At 34.5% G+C, this 16,718-nt stretch overlaps 1 long non-coding RNA gene across 2 annotated transcripts in view; it reads left to right on the top strand.

The window, feature by feature from the left end:
* Positions 1-274: 274 nt before the first annotated feature.
* LOC140615612 (uncharacterized) overlaps positions 275-16,718 on the top strand; it is a 100,907-nt gene continuing 84,463 nt past the window's right edge. The window contains exon 1 of one of the 2 annotated variants that reach the window (XR_012016106.1): positions 275-398. This is a non-coding gene — a long non-coding RNA (uncharacterized lncRNA). The remainder of the gene's footprint in view (positions 399-16,718) is intronic. The other variant, XR_012016107.1, reaches the window with a different exon arrangement.

Raw genomic sequence — 16,718 nt, 5'->3', positions numbered from 1 at the left:
GTTCAGATAACCAACGTTTATTTTGTCAAATATCTCCTATGAAATTGAAATAAAACACAGAGAAAGAAAGCCAGCATTTAGGCACTGTCCAATAAACAGATTTGGTAAAATTGACTTGGTCCTTAATGATTTGCTTAATGAAAATGTTGCTGTTTGACGGATCTTAATTACTAAACCACTGATTATACTGTACTACTTTATCTTAAAATGTCATAATTAATAGTCTGAACACATAATCTGGTGCCTATGACTAAGCCTTAAGACTTCACTCTAAGTTAGTTCAAGCAATACAAAACAAATGAATGTCATGGATAACTTTTCAGCATTACAGAATCTGCTGTTATCTGAGAGCTTTTGACAACTAACAAGTACCACATAAGATCCTACATCTGGAGATGGTAATAGCCCCAGAAATTCCACTAAATTGCCTTTACCTAATCTCTAGACTTCAGTGTTCTCATCTAGAATTAGAGAAATATTGAGTAGAAGAATTGATTTAATCAACGAATATTTATTTAGTAGCTATTAAATGCCAAACAATGTGCTAGCTGAGAATAGAAGATATTAGTGCTTGGGATTTGTACAAAGACAGATATGCAAGCAAATTAGTTTAATTTAATAAAATGACAACTAAAGGTCAGGCAAGTTAAAAGGTCTGTAGGGGCAAAGGAGAGTTGTTGAGAAAGCATTTCAGTATTGTCTGAGGATGAATTATTTGCCAAGCAAACAAAAAATTAAAGGAAATAGGAGAAAAGAGATAAACAGGAAGGGGAGGGAAAAAGGGAGGGACAGAGAAAAAGTTCTCACTTCTAGAGAGAACTTGGTGCACAAATACATTGAAAGCTTAAAAAGCTGGTTAAATTTTGGAAAATTCTAGTGAGAAAGGATGAATTCTGAGCAGCACCAGAAAGTAGTGCTACATAGTAAAGAGGGACAGAAGAGCCTAATCTATCTTCTAAAATGTTTAGTGTTCAAGTAATTTATTTAAACAAAAGAAGTCTTGAAGAATTTTGAGGTAGAAATACAATCAGATTTGCAAATGCTAAGAATTTCTATGACATAGGAAATATGTTAGAGAGTAATGAGATTCAAAGCTTAGAGAAACTTGAGAAAAGACAAGGGGCTAACTTGTAAGAGCTAATTATTTTTTAGTACTTATTATTTACTATTTTGCATTTTTTATATTTTTATGTATTTTTCATTTTTATTTATTTGTTTGTTTAAATTTGATTTGCCAACATATAGTATAACACTCAGTGCTCTTCCCATCAAGTGTCCCCCTCAATGCCCATGGCCCAGTTACCTCATCCCCCAACCCACTTCCCTTTCTGCAACCCTTTGTTCGTTTCCCAGAGTTACGAGTCTCTCGTGGTTTGTCTCCCTCTCTAATTTTTCCCACTCAGTTCCCCTCCTTTGCCTTATAATTCCTTTCAGTATTTTTTATACTCCCCATATGAGTGAAACCATATGATGATTGTCCTCCAATTGACTTATTTCACTCAGCATAATACCCTCCAGTTCCATCCACGTTGAAGCAAATGGTGGATATTCGTCCTTTCTGATGGCTGAGTAGTATTCCATTGTATATACAACCACATCTTCTCTATCCATTCATTTTTCGACGGACACTAAGGCTCTTTCCAGTTTGGCTATTGTGGACATTGCTGCTGTGAACACTGGGGTGTAAGAGTCCTGGCTTTTCACTACATCTGTATCTTTGAGGTAAATACCCAGTAGTACAAATGCTGGGTCATAGGGGAGCTCTATTTTTAACTCTTTGAGGTTCCTCCTCTTTGAGGAACCTCCACACTGTTTTCCAGAGTGGCTGTACCAGTTCACATTACCACCAACAGTGCAAGATAGTTCCCCTTTTCCCCTTTTCCTTCTTACAGGGGTTGCATTCTGTGCATAAATCTCAAGTTAATGACTAAGGGAAGACAGTAATTTCTTTTTTTCATAAATACAAAAAGCTAGAGAACGATGTGTGTACCCCTCATCAAACATGGATGGCAGACAGGAAAATATGAACAAAATGAACTGGAGCTCAGAACCATCTTCATGCAGTGTCACACACCATCTAAATTAAATATCAGAGCAGTTAGGATAAATACAAGCAAGTGTCAGTTTTAGCTAAATAGGGTAACATTTTAAAGTTACGTGGACATCAAGCTTTTGCATTGATTGTACTTTTTCAGAGTATGTTTACTTAAATTATGAAACCTTGCACAGAATTTGATAATTGTGTAAGTGTTGCACAAAACTAATACAATATGCAAATATAATGTCATATTGTCTCATTAGCCATGAGTGAATCTTTATTATAATAAACCTGATATCTAATTTAGAGTTTTTTACATAATTTATTTTAATTTGTGGATGAAAGATCTGCATTGTAATTACAAAATTTAATTTGATTAAGTCTTCCATCTGATAAGAGCATTTATGCAGATTTATACATACCTAACTAACATCAAAGCCCATGGAACTGTTAAGCTCTTACCCTGGTTTCAATATTTTAACTTTCAAAATACAATTTTGATATGTAATAGTGAAGATACATACTAATACTCTGAAGATGCATTACATAGTAGAGATTCTTCAATCCCTCTATTTTTCAAAGTTGTTTAAATCTCACATCTTCTGAAGTATCCTTAAAGGCAGTAATATTAAGTTGCAATAAAACTTTCCAGCTGAAGACACTTTTATAATAATACTGTAAGGAAGATACAGATAATTACACTCAATTTAAAGATGAGAAATTTTCAGGAAACTTAAGACTAATTTCACCTAAAAAGCATTCAATTGCTAGGTTGAGAAGCTAGGCTCAGATTCTAGTCTACATTGATCTTTATTTTTCTTAAAAGCCCAGAGCATGTTCTGTACTACTCATGTTGACTTTTGATGACAGTCTTAAGTTTTCTAAAATAATTTCCTAAAAGCTAAATCACATATACTTCATAGGATTAAAAAAATACTGGAAAAATGATCTCTTCATCTATTATTATACTTTAATTCTGAAATGTCATTGGACACTTATGACTCAATAAAATTATTGATAAAATCATTTTAATTTTTTAGGATAAAAATATAATTTTAGAATAAAAAATTATTTTTTAAAGATTTTTTTTTGAGAGAGAGAGAAAGAGGGAGAGTATATGTGCACATGAATGGGAGGAGGGGCAGAGAGAATGGGAGAAGGACAAGCAGACTACATTGAATGGGACCCCCTCAGTCTCATGACCCTGAGATCAAGACCTGAGCTGAAATCAAGGGTCAGCTGCTTAACTGACTGAGCCACCTAGGAGCCCTCTAAATATGTATTTTTAAATACATTATCGTATCTAATCTTTTTAACAACCTTGTGTATTAGAAGTTGTCTTTTTCCCGTTTTTCTTAAAATGAGAAAACTTAAGACAGGGAATTTAAGGAGATTTCTCAGTTATCCACATTGTACATGGTACAATCAAAATTCAACGGCATCCCTGTAGATTAACTTTCACCAATTTGGGAAACTTTCGAAATAGGAAAAAGCTTAACATGAATTTAGATTGATCTGTGACATTCAATGTAATGGAGGGAAAATTAAAAATGGTAGAACTTGTAATTGCAAGAGTTTAATAAACAATTACAATGCTTGGTTTCCATGTTAATTTCACATTAATGTCCTCTCTTTCCTAGTTGTAGCATTTTAATAGAATGTGCTGCTTTAAAGGTGTTGTTTGTTGATTAAAATGATTTAATGAGGGCAATACATAAACCATGTTTCCATTCCAAATCTGATCCTATATAATAGGCTAAAAATAAATTGCCTTTGTTTAAAGTAAAAACTGTACTTGACAGTTAAACAGTGTTCTCATTTCTTAGGACTTAAAGAGGTGGGAGTTTAATAAAAATAACTGAACAAAATTCCACAAAAGCACTCCTTCATATACCAGAGGCATGAAACTCAGAGATAAGTGTTCCAAATTTCAAGCCAATTGCTCTCAAGTCTTACAAAACGTCAGTGTGTGAAAGCAGGTCACTTGCACTGAACCACTGCCAACATATCAGAGTAAAACATATTTCTTGATGAAATGTAAATGTTTGAACTCCGAACTCCTTCATAATATGTTTGCCATTATAGGATATTTGAGGCCACTGTTTGACCTGTGCTAAAAATAAAAACCACAGACACTGGTTGACCTCAGTTTATTGCCTGGAAACTTCTCTTCTGTGGGGGAAATGGCCTTAGCGTTAGAGTTTGAATTTCTAGTTCTAGTCTTTATGTAGTAGAACTAGCCTTGTAAATTGTAAACTAAGTATGTATAGAACACACATATCCGTGACAAGGATATTATACTGTACAACTAATTTTATATTACAAATGAAGTTTGCACTGAATTATCTATTTTATATTGAATCTCAATAGTTAATCGAGGTAAAAGTTTCCTTTCCATTAACACTAACAGATTGAGTATTAAAAATATAATTCCTGTTATCCGGAAATAAGTACACGTTTATAGACAATGAGAAGAGTACTAGTCTTTTCCTCGTCTCCTAAATGCTCTCACCCCACTTCTGAATTTTTTTTTTCCCCACTTCTGAAATTATTCTGACTGGCTTGATTCTGTGATGCTGACTTGTCCTATTAATTATGGCAACAGAAACTATCTTGACACACTGTACATTATTTAAATCTCACATCTTCTGAAGTATCCTTAAAGGCTGTAATATTAATCCTTAAAGCAGAGATGCTCTTTTCTTCCTTTCATATAGTACCTTTTATTTTGCATTTGCAAAAGTTGACTCTGTCATCATTTAGTTTCTCTCTCACTGAGAAGAGTAAAGAACTATGAATTCTGCATAAATAGTAAGCTGACCCAGCTAGTTCTAGCACTTCTTTATGTCTTTTCATTGGCAGTCAGAGGGTAGCTAAATCCTTGAATTCAGGTTTAGGCTTTAAGGAATGAAAGGAGATCTCTTGGGCTTAAGTAACCTTTGTAACCTTGAAAACTAAATAAACAGTTGGGGTACAAGCTTAGGTAAAATAATGGGGTTTTTTGTGTGTTATCATGTCTCTTATGCATTTATATCCTGGATGAAGCATAAAGCAAAGGGTAGTTGAGTCAAGGTATGATTTATGTATTTCTGAGCTTGATACCATCTAATAACTCTACACTCTCATAATTTATAATCTCACTCACTGCCTTCCCTGCTATTAACAACATTCTGCTAAGTATGATGCTGGACGGAGATGTACTCAATTCATTCTTTCTAAGCTTTATTTTATCTCACGTATGTTCACATGCATAATTATCTTGTGGGCATAACCACATTTTGATATCTGGTTTGGCTTTCTGCAGGATTAATTAATTATACTTTCCTGTATTCTTACAAGTAATCATCACTCAAGAGCATTGAGAATTCCCATAGAAAATGGGTGAATTGTGGCCCTGGCTTGGACAAGAGTAGAACATCTGAGTAGGAAAGGTGGTAAGAACCAAACTAGAACTCAGTTTTATTCATGCACATAATCTCATAAAATAAAACGAACCAATTCTCCAATAAGCAGTCATTCGAACTTTTGCCAACCACTTAACCACTCTAGAAGTCAGTTTCTTCATCTGTGTTACCAGATGTATAGGTTAGCAGAGGAGTAGCAGCCTCTAGCTCTAATATATTATGAACCTAAACTTAAACTCCTTGAAGTAAATACTTTTTGTTTCTCCTCCTGAACTATGAGTATCCTAGAATAATTAGAAAGCTAGTAGTAACTTAGAAAAAAAAGATAAGAAAAGGATCAAAAAAGAATTATTCCAAAGAGTATTTTAATCATTGGCTTTATTAGATTATCCACTTCAAATACATGCCAAAACCTGGTTTAGGATACAGTTAAAGAATTAGCAGAGTAGAGGAAGAGTCTCTAGGTAGAACAGAGGAAAATGGAAAAGGGATATCTTAGAAGCATAAATTCCTTTTGTCCACTTCTACACTGTTAATTTTTTAAAAAGATTTTATAATTTATTTATTCATGAGAGACACAGAGAGAGTGAGAGAGAGGCAGAGAGAGAAGCAGGCTCCACGCAGGGAACCCAATGTGGGACTCGATTCTGGGACTCCAGGATCACACCCTGGGCCAAAAGCAGACGCTCAACCGCTGAGCCACCCAGGTGTCCCTGCACCATTACTTTTAATAGCTGAAGTTGAATCGATGCCTTGAATACTACATTAAAAGTTCTTAGCCTTAAAGAGAGACAAAATGTTAGTGTTATTATTGTTTTTTTTTACTTACTTTCTTCTACAGTATATGCAAAGGAAAAGGTTTCTTTAACAAAACTTCCCTAAGAGGCTAATTAGTACATTTGACATGCTTGAAATTCTACCAAGTAGTTGATTCCTTCAGTTGGAGACTTTAATTTCTCCAAAAATATAATTCTTTATGACAGAAGTGTGGCTTTAGCTTGACTGTTTTTGATAATAGGTTTTTATATGGAGCTGCATAAAAATCAGGAGCCCCAAAAGACAAAGTAAGAGTAAAATAATCAGGAAAGGAGAGCAATGGGCAAGGGTCATCCTATCTGGGTTTCCCTGTCAGAAAACCTTTCTTAATTATCCCCTTTACAATGGATGCAACTACACACAGCATCACCTTAACTCATCACATTCCCTAAAAAGCTTTTTAATTTTTCCCCAAAGAAAAATTACAACCTCAGTATCAGCTCAATAAATGGTATGCATGGCTATAAAGCCATCTTATATGACAAGGATAAATCTTTCAGGAAAGTCTGCTTCCCATTCAAGATAGGGTTCAACTGCAATAACATTTACAGGATTTAAGAATTGAACTGTGGAAGAAAAAAACTTCTCAGGGGATGAATTTTGGCTCTGTATTGGCCCAACCTAAATACCCTAAGCGCAAGAGGGGATCGTGACTCTACTTGTTATTTGTAGTAAGTTCAAAAAGGGTAGAATGGGACAATTGTGTTTGAATTATTAATGTGAAAATGTATGCAGTGAGTTGGATGAGGAGGGAAAATATACTAAAATGGTAACTATTTTTTTTTTAAAAATTAAGCTTTTAAGCACAGCATATCAATCAGTTAAGTGTATTTATTGAGATTATCTGAGGTCTCTAGCACAATTTTTCCCAATCTTATTTCTGCTACAACATATATAACAGTAACATGCACATGCTTGAGAAACCACAGCAGACTTAGGTTATACACTAGCTTAAATAAGTGAACTATGGGCTATTTTAAAACTGAGGATGAAATGTCTTTATCTTGACCTCACATAATAAATTTTCAATATTATGTGTGGAAGAACAGTGGCTGAGTATCACCTGCATGATATATAGAAGAGACTTTGTGAATGCTTATTGTGTCAATGAGTGGATGGATGTCTAGGATGTCACAAACTACATCAAAATATCAATACCTTCAAAGATTGTGGGTTGGTAGGCAAGCTGAGGCAAGAGGAATATTAAAGGAGAGAAGCTATTTCAGTATAAATACATATTTCAAGGAAAGAAAGACTCCTACATTTTGAAACCTTTGTGTTCAAGATTATTTCCATTCATTCTTCCAATAAATATTTATCAAGGACCTAAAATTAACTGCAACATGTTCTAGAATCATCAATACAAAGATAAATGATAGTTTTGTCTTTAAGAATTCACATTCCCTTGAGAAGAATTGTCACGTAAACAGAGAAGTATTGAGTACAGGAACTCCTTTTCTGTAAAGGCAAAAGACAGAGTGTGGTAGAGTAATTTTAAAATTAGAATAGCTGTTCTCTATTATTTAAGTATCTCATTACTGGATGGAGACACTGTTACTTTTGTATTTCTACCTAGTTCTGTAATCCTATAATCCATGATAAATATGTATCAAAGGCAAACAGACTTGATAATTAAACATAATTGTAAATTTAATTGTGGTCATATGCAGAGATCGATGAAAAATGATTTCTCTAGAATTCCTTCAAAAGAAAACTCAATATAAATTTTGCCACAGAATATGCTGAATTCTTTATTCCTTGACCAATATATGAAAATGCTGCTAAGAACTAGGTGGATTTCACAACCTCACTCAGTAGATGATATGCTTTTCTGAATCTGAGTGTCATGGCTTTTTTTCCCCCCCATATGTGGGACCCAAGATGAATTTTTGAATGTCAGTGTGGCATTTAACATTTGAGAACCATATCTGATGAGTCTATTAAACCTTTACAAGTCCACTTCCTGGGGTCTTTTTCAAAGGAGAGCCATAGATATTCTGCAATGGGCAAGGAGGAAGCATGAACTCTTGAAAAAGAGGGAGTGGTTAAATTAAAGGCATTAAATTAGATGGGATGAGGAAAGTAATAAAGTGAAAATGGTTCATCGTGTTAGTAACCTTGTGCTAAGAGGGGCAAGCTCTGCTGGAGTTCATCATGAAACTCCAGAGAAATTACCAAATGAAAGAAATCAGAGCTTTTAAATGTGAGAGGTTTGATCTGAAAGCTTGTTTTCCTTATTGTTCTTCTTCACACACAATTTCCCAAAGTTGAAAAGACTAGAAAAAGTAACTTCATATTCCTTCACTCCGTCTTTTATGTGCCTTTATTATATAAGTGTGTATCTATAGAGAAATAACAAAAGCCTCTACAAATTCTATTTTTCCTAAATAATCACATTTTCACAACCATTATTTAAACAATACTGAATAGATTTTTTTTAATAGACTCTTTTATTCCTTCCCATGGGAGTGATCACTTATACCTGTCAGATGTGGGGATTGAGCAGGATATAAATAGAGCAAAGAAGCAAAGATCAAAAGCTGAATAAAATATACCCAAGAGGCAGAGAAGATCTTTTGGGTGCTGGTCTAGCTATAGGTATGGAGACTGATATTTACTGAGTCTGATTGATAGGCACAATGTGTTTAGGATTATTGTATTCTCTGACTATTGTCCAGACAAAATGTTATCAACTGGTAGTTCAGAATGAAATTCTATTTTGTGTAATAACAGTGGATGGGAACCCAGCATGCATATAACATTACATGCTCAGGAAGACTGGGAGGTGGTCTAAGCAGTGGTAGGGATCCAATGATGTTCAGGGACAGACCTCAACATCTGTGACTAGAATTGGGAAAATCATGGTAGGGTTTATTTCTAGGTGGGAACAGAATTTTAAGCTGGTAACCAGAATAGAGATTTAGAAGCAATGATAAAGGCCTTGTTAGAGCAATAAGAAAGAGACACAAAATGTTAAATAATAACAAGGCCCTTAAAAAGATGGCCATTCAAGAGATGTCAGAAGGAGAAATGTGACTAAGCTCTGAAAGAGATGCATAGATACTGATTGTTGTAAATGGTCTCCTGTGGGGAAAGGATTGTTTTTAGCTACTCTTGTTGGCAGCACAATTTGAACTTTACTTTCCTTATAAGTCTAATTACAGCATAATGACAAGTGCCACAGAGAAATATAAAGAAGTTCTGCATAATCACAGAGGAAGTTACCAACTCTACTTGAAATTCAGTTAAAATAACACTTTATTTGCCTATCTTGAAAGAACATTTAAGAGGTATTTGAAATGAGGAGATCTATTGAAGACAAACAAGATATACAGGTATATAGTTGTGAATAGGAAGAGGTGGTTGGTGGAGATGGATTTTCACTGGGGTCTGGTAGGCTAGAACTGAGGGGAGGAGAAGGTAAGAAGGAAGGAGAAGATAAGGGCAATTATGTAAAGCTCATATGAAAGAACATAGCCAGCACAGTGTCAATACTAGAGACCCAGAAAGATCTTTAAGCTGGTAACAGTTATGATCAGATTGAATTGTAGGAAAATTATTTCAGTCACAGAGTTTGAGAACTGTGAAGAAGTATACTCTACTGGAAAAGATTTATTGAATTAAAATATATAGATGAAGTGAAATGTAGAGAATTTTCTAGATAAATCCAATGATAAAGACAGAGAAGGATAATGGATGAGAAGGATAGCTTAGTAAGTAGTATGAATCATGTTGGAAAGAATGTGCAAAAAGGAAAATGCTGTGAGAATCACCTGAAAAAGAATGTAATGACTCCTTGTTGTTAACTTCTATTTTTTTCATGCCAAGCATTATGTTATACTCCTTATATTCATTTTCTCATGTCATTTACATTTATTTACCCTATGAGGCAAAAATTATCGCCAATTTTAGGATGAGGGAATCAGCTCCCAAAACACAAGTATTAGAAATATTATTAAATCTGGCTTCCAAACTTCTGTGGAAATCTCTTGCACATGCTCTAGTTTTCCTTGATTTTGTGGATTTCTATCTTTCTGCCATTTTAGTAGTATTTCAGGAGAGAACTAAATTTTAAAGAATAAGTGAAATATTCTCTTTCAAGCAAGAAAGAGAAAGACTTTATGTCAAAAGAATATACACTGAATGCAAAAATTTTGAGAGAACTGGAACTTATGAACATCTTTCCTCTACTGATCCGAATCTGGTCTGAGAGCTGGTTTATCTCTCTGGTTTATTCACCAGGTATGCCCTGATATGTACTGTCCAGCCATGACTTCAGGTGGTAGGTGCACAGGCAATAACAGGCAATAAGTCTCATAATGCTCATGCATTATGTTCAAACTTTTAAATATTTTTCTATGACTCATTTTGAAAACCACAACAGTAGAACCCATAGCAAACTGGCCTATTTTAAAAACAGTATTTCCCTTATAAAAGGAATACAAAATTAACTTATTTCTGTTCTCCAATTCCTCCTAGTACATAATCCTTTATGACCTCAGATATTGTTATATTAGTCTTTAGTTGTAAACACATCCTGATACACATTTGAAACAAATGTTGACTAATAAGATAATAAACTCCATCAAAGGTACTGGGTAGACCTACTCTTGACTGCTATTACTTCAAAGAATAAAGATTTTTAAAATATTTCTCATATAAACATTGTGTGACAGTAGTTGAAAGGACAAATGCAAAAGTCAAACTAAGGTCTTCTCATGGTCTTTTGCCTCTCTTGCATGTGCTTCTACTATTCTTCAGTCTGGGAGAGAAGTACGGGCAGCAACATGGGTGAGATAAAAACTGCCCATCTGCCTCTCCAGAGTACTTGGCAGGTATCTATTTTGTTATAACTTGAGAGTACTTAAAGACCCGAGTGACTCAACACATCCAGATTCCTCTTAGGCTCTTCATGTTATTTTCAACATTGTGAAAATACATAAATGTGTGTTAGTAAACAAAATTCAAGGAGAACCTATTATATACCAAATAAACTATTCTTGACATTATAGCTATGTCAATTCTGCAAAACAATTATCTAGGCAGTGCCCATTCTAACATATGAGTAAACTGAAGTTCAGTCCTTAATTAGTTTCTCCAATTTTAGATAATGAAAAGATGGCAAAGCCAAGAGCTGAACCTTATACAACTAACATTAACTCTTCTTACTTCATATTCTGACTCTCTAGGCAGGTATTAAGTACAGGTAGCTTTTACAGACCACAGGATTTTTATTATATAAGTATGAATGAAAAATAAATATGAGCTTAAAATAGGACAACTGTATACAAAACAGGTTTAATAGTCTCCATTCATTCTGTTTCAATTTTGACATACCCCATGATAAAAATTGAGTCATCTAATTAACTTAAATCCCAAAGTAATTTTAAAAATTGGTAAACTCTTATACTCATTATATAGATGAGCAAGTAATGTAATTAGAATACCATTAACTCCTCTTGACTTCAGATTTATGTTATTATATACAATTCCACATTTCCAAATTTCCCCCAAATTTTAAAAGACCTCCAGCTCTGAATGTCTTTAACATGGGTGCTCTGGTTATAATAATGACTGAGATATGAATGCTTATAAACTAACTAGTGGGGATAAGCCATGTTCATAAATAACTATAAAGGTAGAGATCTCTTCATAATTACTTAATGCTACTTTTCCAATTGTATCTATTTCTCCAAAAATATGTATTTTACCTATAATTTCTCATTTCTGACTTTTGCTTAGTATGCTCTTTTCTTATTTCCCTATAGTCAATCCTTTAAGCCAAATTCATATGTTACCTATAGTAACATTCTTCTCTAGAACCACATACTTTCTAAAACGTATTTACTAGTATTTACTCCTTCTATGGAGTCTTATAATATATCACTTCTATTTCCCTTATGTAAATTATCAAAGCCTACCTTGTGTGTAAATGCCTGGGTTTCCAAATGTTGTATTATTAACCTATATATCAATTCTCTCAACTTTTCCATGCTATTTCTATCATCACATCATTTAGTAGCATGTAGACAACCAAAATACTGTATTTTTCTGAACCACATGAATAGAAATAAACATTTTTGAAGATTCTAAAAGATAAACAACATTTCCCCACCCTAATATGGAAGAACTGGATAGGCAACATCATTAAATGCATCAATTAATTGTTATCAATACTTCTGTCAAAGGATGGAGAGAGGAAGCAAGAAGACAAAAGAAGAATGCAGAAAAATTAGAAGGCAGGAGTTAATAGATTTGAGGGACTCAGTCACTGGTTTGGATTTCAGAACAGGGACTAAAGAGTAATATACTGTCTTCATGCACAGGTAAAAATCAGAAACAGCCAAGCACAGAGTAAGGGAGAGAATAAGCGCACCGTGGTAAAGAGTTTATACATGGCACTATGAATCTGGTGTAGTCTTTTGAGAAGACAATCTGTATGTGACTTTCAACATGCAAAACTTTGATAGAATAGATATGCTAATATTATGTAAATGAGACAAAGATGGTCTTATATATTGGCATTTTGATTGTTTCTTCACAGCAGGCTAGGACCATTAGCTCAAAACTCACAGATATAAAAGGCAAATTTTATACATCTAATTATTTTATTTATTTATTTATTTATTTATTTATTTATTTTTACATCTACTTATTTTAAATACAGCCAAATTAAGCATATTTTTTAAGCTATTTAGAGCCTGTAATTTGTAAAACTACACACATTTGCTAGTCATAGATAAAACAAGACCTGAGCTATAAAAGATCCCAAGCAGCTTCTTTCAGAGCTCCGCGATGCATAGGCTTTTGTTGAGCAATATTACCTATACATGTAAGCCCCTTCCCTAGGAATTTCCTTACCCTCATCCCCTTCTGGTTGGTGGCTTCATGTCTCCAGGTCTAGGGGACCTTGCTTTCCCTGGCATTCCCTATCAAAGCACTACCCTATACAGCTCATTTTGTACTATTGTCATGTTGCAATCATGCATTTTTCTTTGATAAACTCCAAAATCTTCAAACTCACTATAGGTAATTAATTTTAATTCTCATTGATTGATGGGAGCCATAGGTACACTGATGTCAGTAGAGCCTCCCAATCTAGGACAATGTTGAACATGCCAATGGATGAGACCCATGAACTGATTATAGCTGACAGCTACATCAGAGAAAATAAGGTATAGGCTGGTCACAGGAAAGGCAAAGTAATGGTGAAAATTTAAAATACATCTCTATTTTCATGGAATTAGCTGGAAGAGTGTATTAATCATTTTTCTTTTGATTTTATGATGTTTTGACATTGTGAGGGCCTTGCATACCCAGGGATGGACTGCCTTCTCCAAGATTAGCTAATTCCCAGAGATAGCAAACAACTATTCAAACGAACCAATCCTACACCCATATCCTCCTTCTACCTTCTTTTATCAGGCTCCTGTAGTCCAGGACACTATCTTTCTGTCCTAACTCACCTGGGGCCAGGTGCTGGGCAATGAAGGATTACCATACAGCCTAGAGCCTGCCAAAATTATTCCAACTATACAATCCTAAACCTACTCTTCTTTCTACTTTGCTTTGCATATTCTTTATCATGAACACCAACAATAAAGACTCCAGCCATTCTTTTCTATCACTTTTTCTGCCTCCTGACCAAACGTTGCTGTAGTTCTTTTATAGTCCTGAATGTTGTGGTATGGAGTGCCTCTCCTCTTGGGAACTGTAACAAAATATCTTTTCATGGTAATGTTCTCCTGATCCACTGGCTTCATCACACCTGAATAAAAGCAAAATATCAAGAATATTTTATTTTATTTGTCAAGTACATTTTAAATCAAAGGATCATTCTCAAATCTCAAATGTATCAGGAAAGAAATTCTGTATCATATCCTCTGACCACTACTCCCACTACACTACTAACACTGATGTGGCTGCAGCGTGTTGCAGGAGAAAGAACATGGAGTTTGAGTTCTAGGCCTTGTAGCCCAGATTCTAATCCTATTTCTTCCATTTTCTAATTGTTACATTAAGTAAGTTATTTCACCTCTCTAATGTCCATTTCCACATTTATAAAAAGGGCATACTACTATTGACCTGGAAAGTTGTATGATGAAATAAGTTAATTTCTAACAGACAACCAGGGACCCAGTAATTACAGTGCAACTCTAATTTATCTTTCTTCCATTATTCCAGTAAAATTATGAATAAAAATAGTCTAAGTGTTATATCTAAAGGTTAATGTTAAGCCAATGTCTAGAAGCTATAAAAAGACAGCTTTTGGCTCAATAGAAAAAGGGAAATTTCTGATTCCACCTTCAACAGGTAAAGACTTTGGGAGCTTCCAACCCATACTTACAAGAAAATGCTGACCAAACTAAAAATCAATGAATTTTCTTAGGCCCATTAGAGAATTTAGGTCAGATGACAAGCATCACTCCAGAATCTGGAGAGAAAGGCAAATACAGAGAATCATAGTTGAGATCAATTTACTCAGAGCAAAAGCTGCTGGAAGGCATAAGTTGGTAGGAAGACTTAACTAGCAATATGTACCTAAATGGTAAATGCTGGAAGTGTAATGTAGGCTAGCATTATAGTAAGAATCTCCTGGAGGACACAGTCTTAAGTGAGGGGACACTTTCATGGGTTTTACCTATTGAAACATCACTAGTTTCTCAGGATGAAAAGCTAAGAAAAAATCCTTCTGTTTCTAGTAGGGAGGCAGAAATAGCAAACACTTGAAATATGCCCGGAGTTTCTAGAGTGTTCTTCATAATAAAAGTGTACTCAGCAAGGGAAAAATCTTTACTCATAATTTATCTGATCGGGGAAAGGAGAAATTACTCAACTGTAGCTCATTTGAACCACTACATTACTAACAGAAGGGTTAAAAAGAACAAATAAACATTTGTGAAGGTTGCAATCAGGGTTACAGACCCACCAAAAGATTAAGATTTAATCATAGGATTACAAAATGCTTCCCATTACACTTCAATTTACCACGACATCAAAAGACCCCCAATGAAATAACATTGGATTATACTTAAAAGACCTTAAGGAATAGACTCTATTTTAAAAAGAGATTAAAAGAAAGACTTTTGACCCCATGATTATAACAAGTATTAAACACAGATCTTCTACTAGTCCATCGTTAAATCACACGTTAAAGATCTAGTTGCCTGAGTTATTATTAGTCAATACATCATGTCTGGAGTTCAACAAAAATTAAAAGGCATACCAAAGACAATTTAAAAACAGACTATGAAGAGGCAAAGCAAGCATCAGAACCACACACAGATATAAGCAGTGTGGGGGTGGCTCAGTCCGTTGAGCCTCTGACTCGATATCAGCTTGTATCATGATCTGCGGGTTGTGAGATCAAGTCCTGAGTTCAGCCCCACCTGGAGCCCTGTTTTGAGCCCAAAGTCAGGCTCCACACTCAGCACAGAGTCTGCTTGAGTTTCTCTCCCTCTGTCCCTCCTCTCACTCACAAACATTCTCTTTCTCTCTAGGAAATTAAATAAATAAATCTTTTTAAAAAAGAATCAGACACAGATGTGAGACAGATTTTTAAAATATCAGATAAGGTATTAAAAATAACCACAATTAACAGATTAAAGACTCTAATGGAAAAAATGTGAACAACACGCAACAACAAATGGATAATGTAAGCACAGAGATGGGAGTTCTAACCAATAGTAAAAGAAATGCTAGAAATCTAAAAAACTATTAACAGAAATTTAAAAAAGCATGGATGTGGGATGCCAGGGTGGCTCAGCACTTGAGCACCTGCCTTCGCTCCAGGGCATGATCCTGGAGTCCTGGAATCAAGTCCCACATTGGGCTCCCTGCATGGAGCCTGATTCTCCCTCTACCTATGTTTCTGCCTCTCTCTGGTGTGTCTCTCATGAATAAATAAATCAAATCTTTAAAAAATTTTTTAAAAAAATGCATAGATGAACTCATCAGTAAACAACTGAACTCAGATGAGGAAAGAGTACATGAGATTCAAGCTATATCAACAGAAACTTCTGAAACTGAAAAACAAGAAATAATTAAAAATGTCAAAGAATATCCAAAAAACAGTGGGAAATTTTCAAAAGGTGTAACAAACATATAATGAAATGCCAAAAGCGGATGGAAAGAAAATGAACTGCACACACACACAAAATTTAAATACATGTTTGAGATTTTTTTTTTAACAAGAAATGACAGACTCCAAACTACATATCCAGGGACTCAAAGAATGCAAAAGAGGAAAAATACTAAAAATTCAACAATTAAGCATGTCATATGCAAACTGCAAAAAAAACAAACAAACAAAAACAAAGACAAGAGACAATCAGGGGAGCAGGTAGAAAGAAAATAAAACCTTGCCTAGAGAAATAAGAATTACATTGGACTTTTGTTCAGAAAATTTGCAAGCTAAAAGAGACTGAAGTAAAAAAAATGTTAAGTATTTTTAAAAAGAT

Source organism: Canis lupus, chromosome 23 (genome assembly GCF_048164855.1).
Source record: "Canis lupus baileyi chromosome 23, mCanLup2.hap1, whole genome shotgun sequence".
Classification (NCBI taxonomy): Eukaryota; Metazoa; Chordata; class Mammalia; order Carnivora; family Canidae; genus Canis; species Canis lupus.
This window is presented reverse-complemented; position numbering and strand designations above follow the sequence as displayed.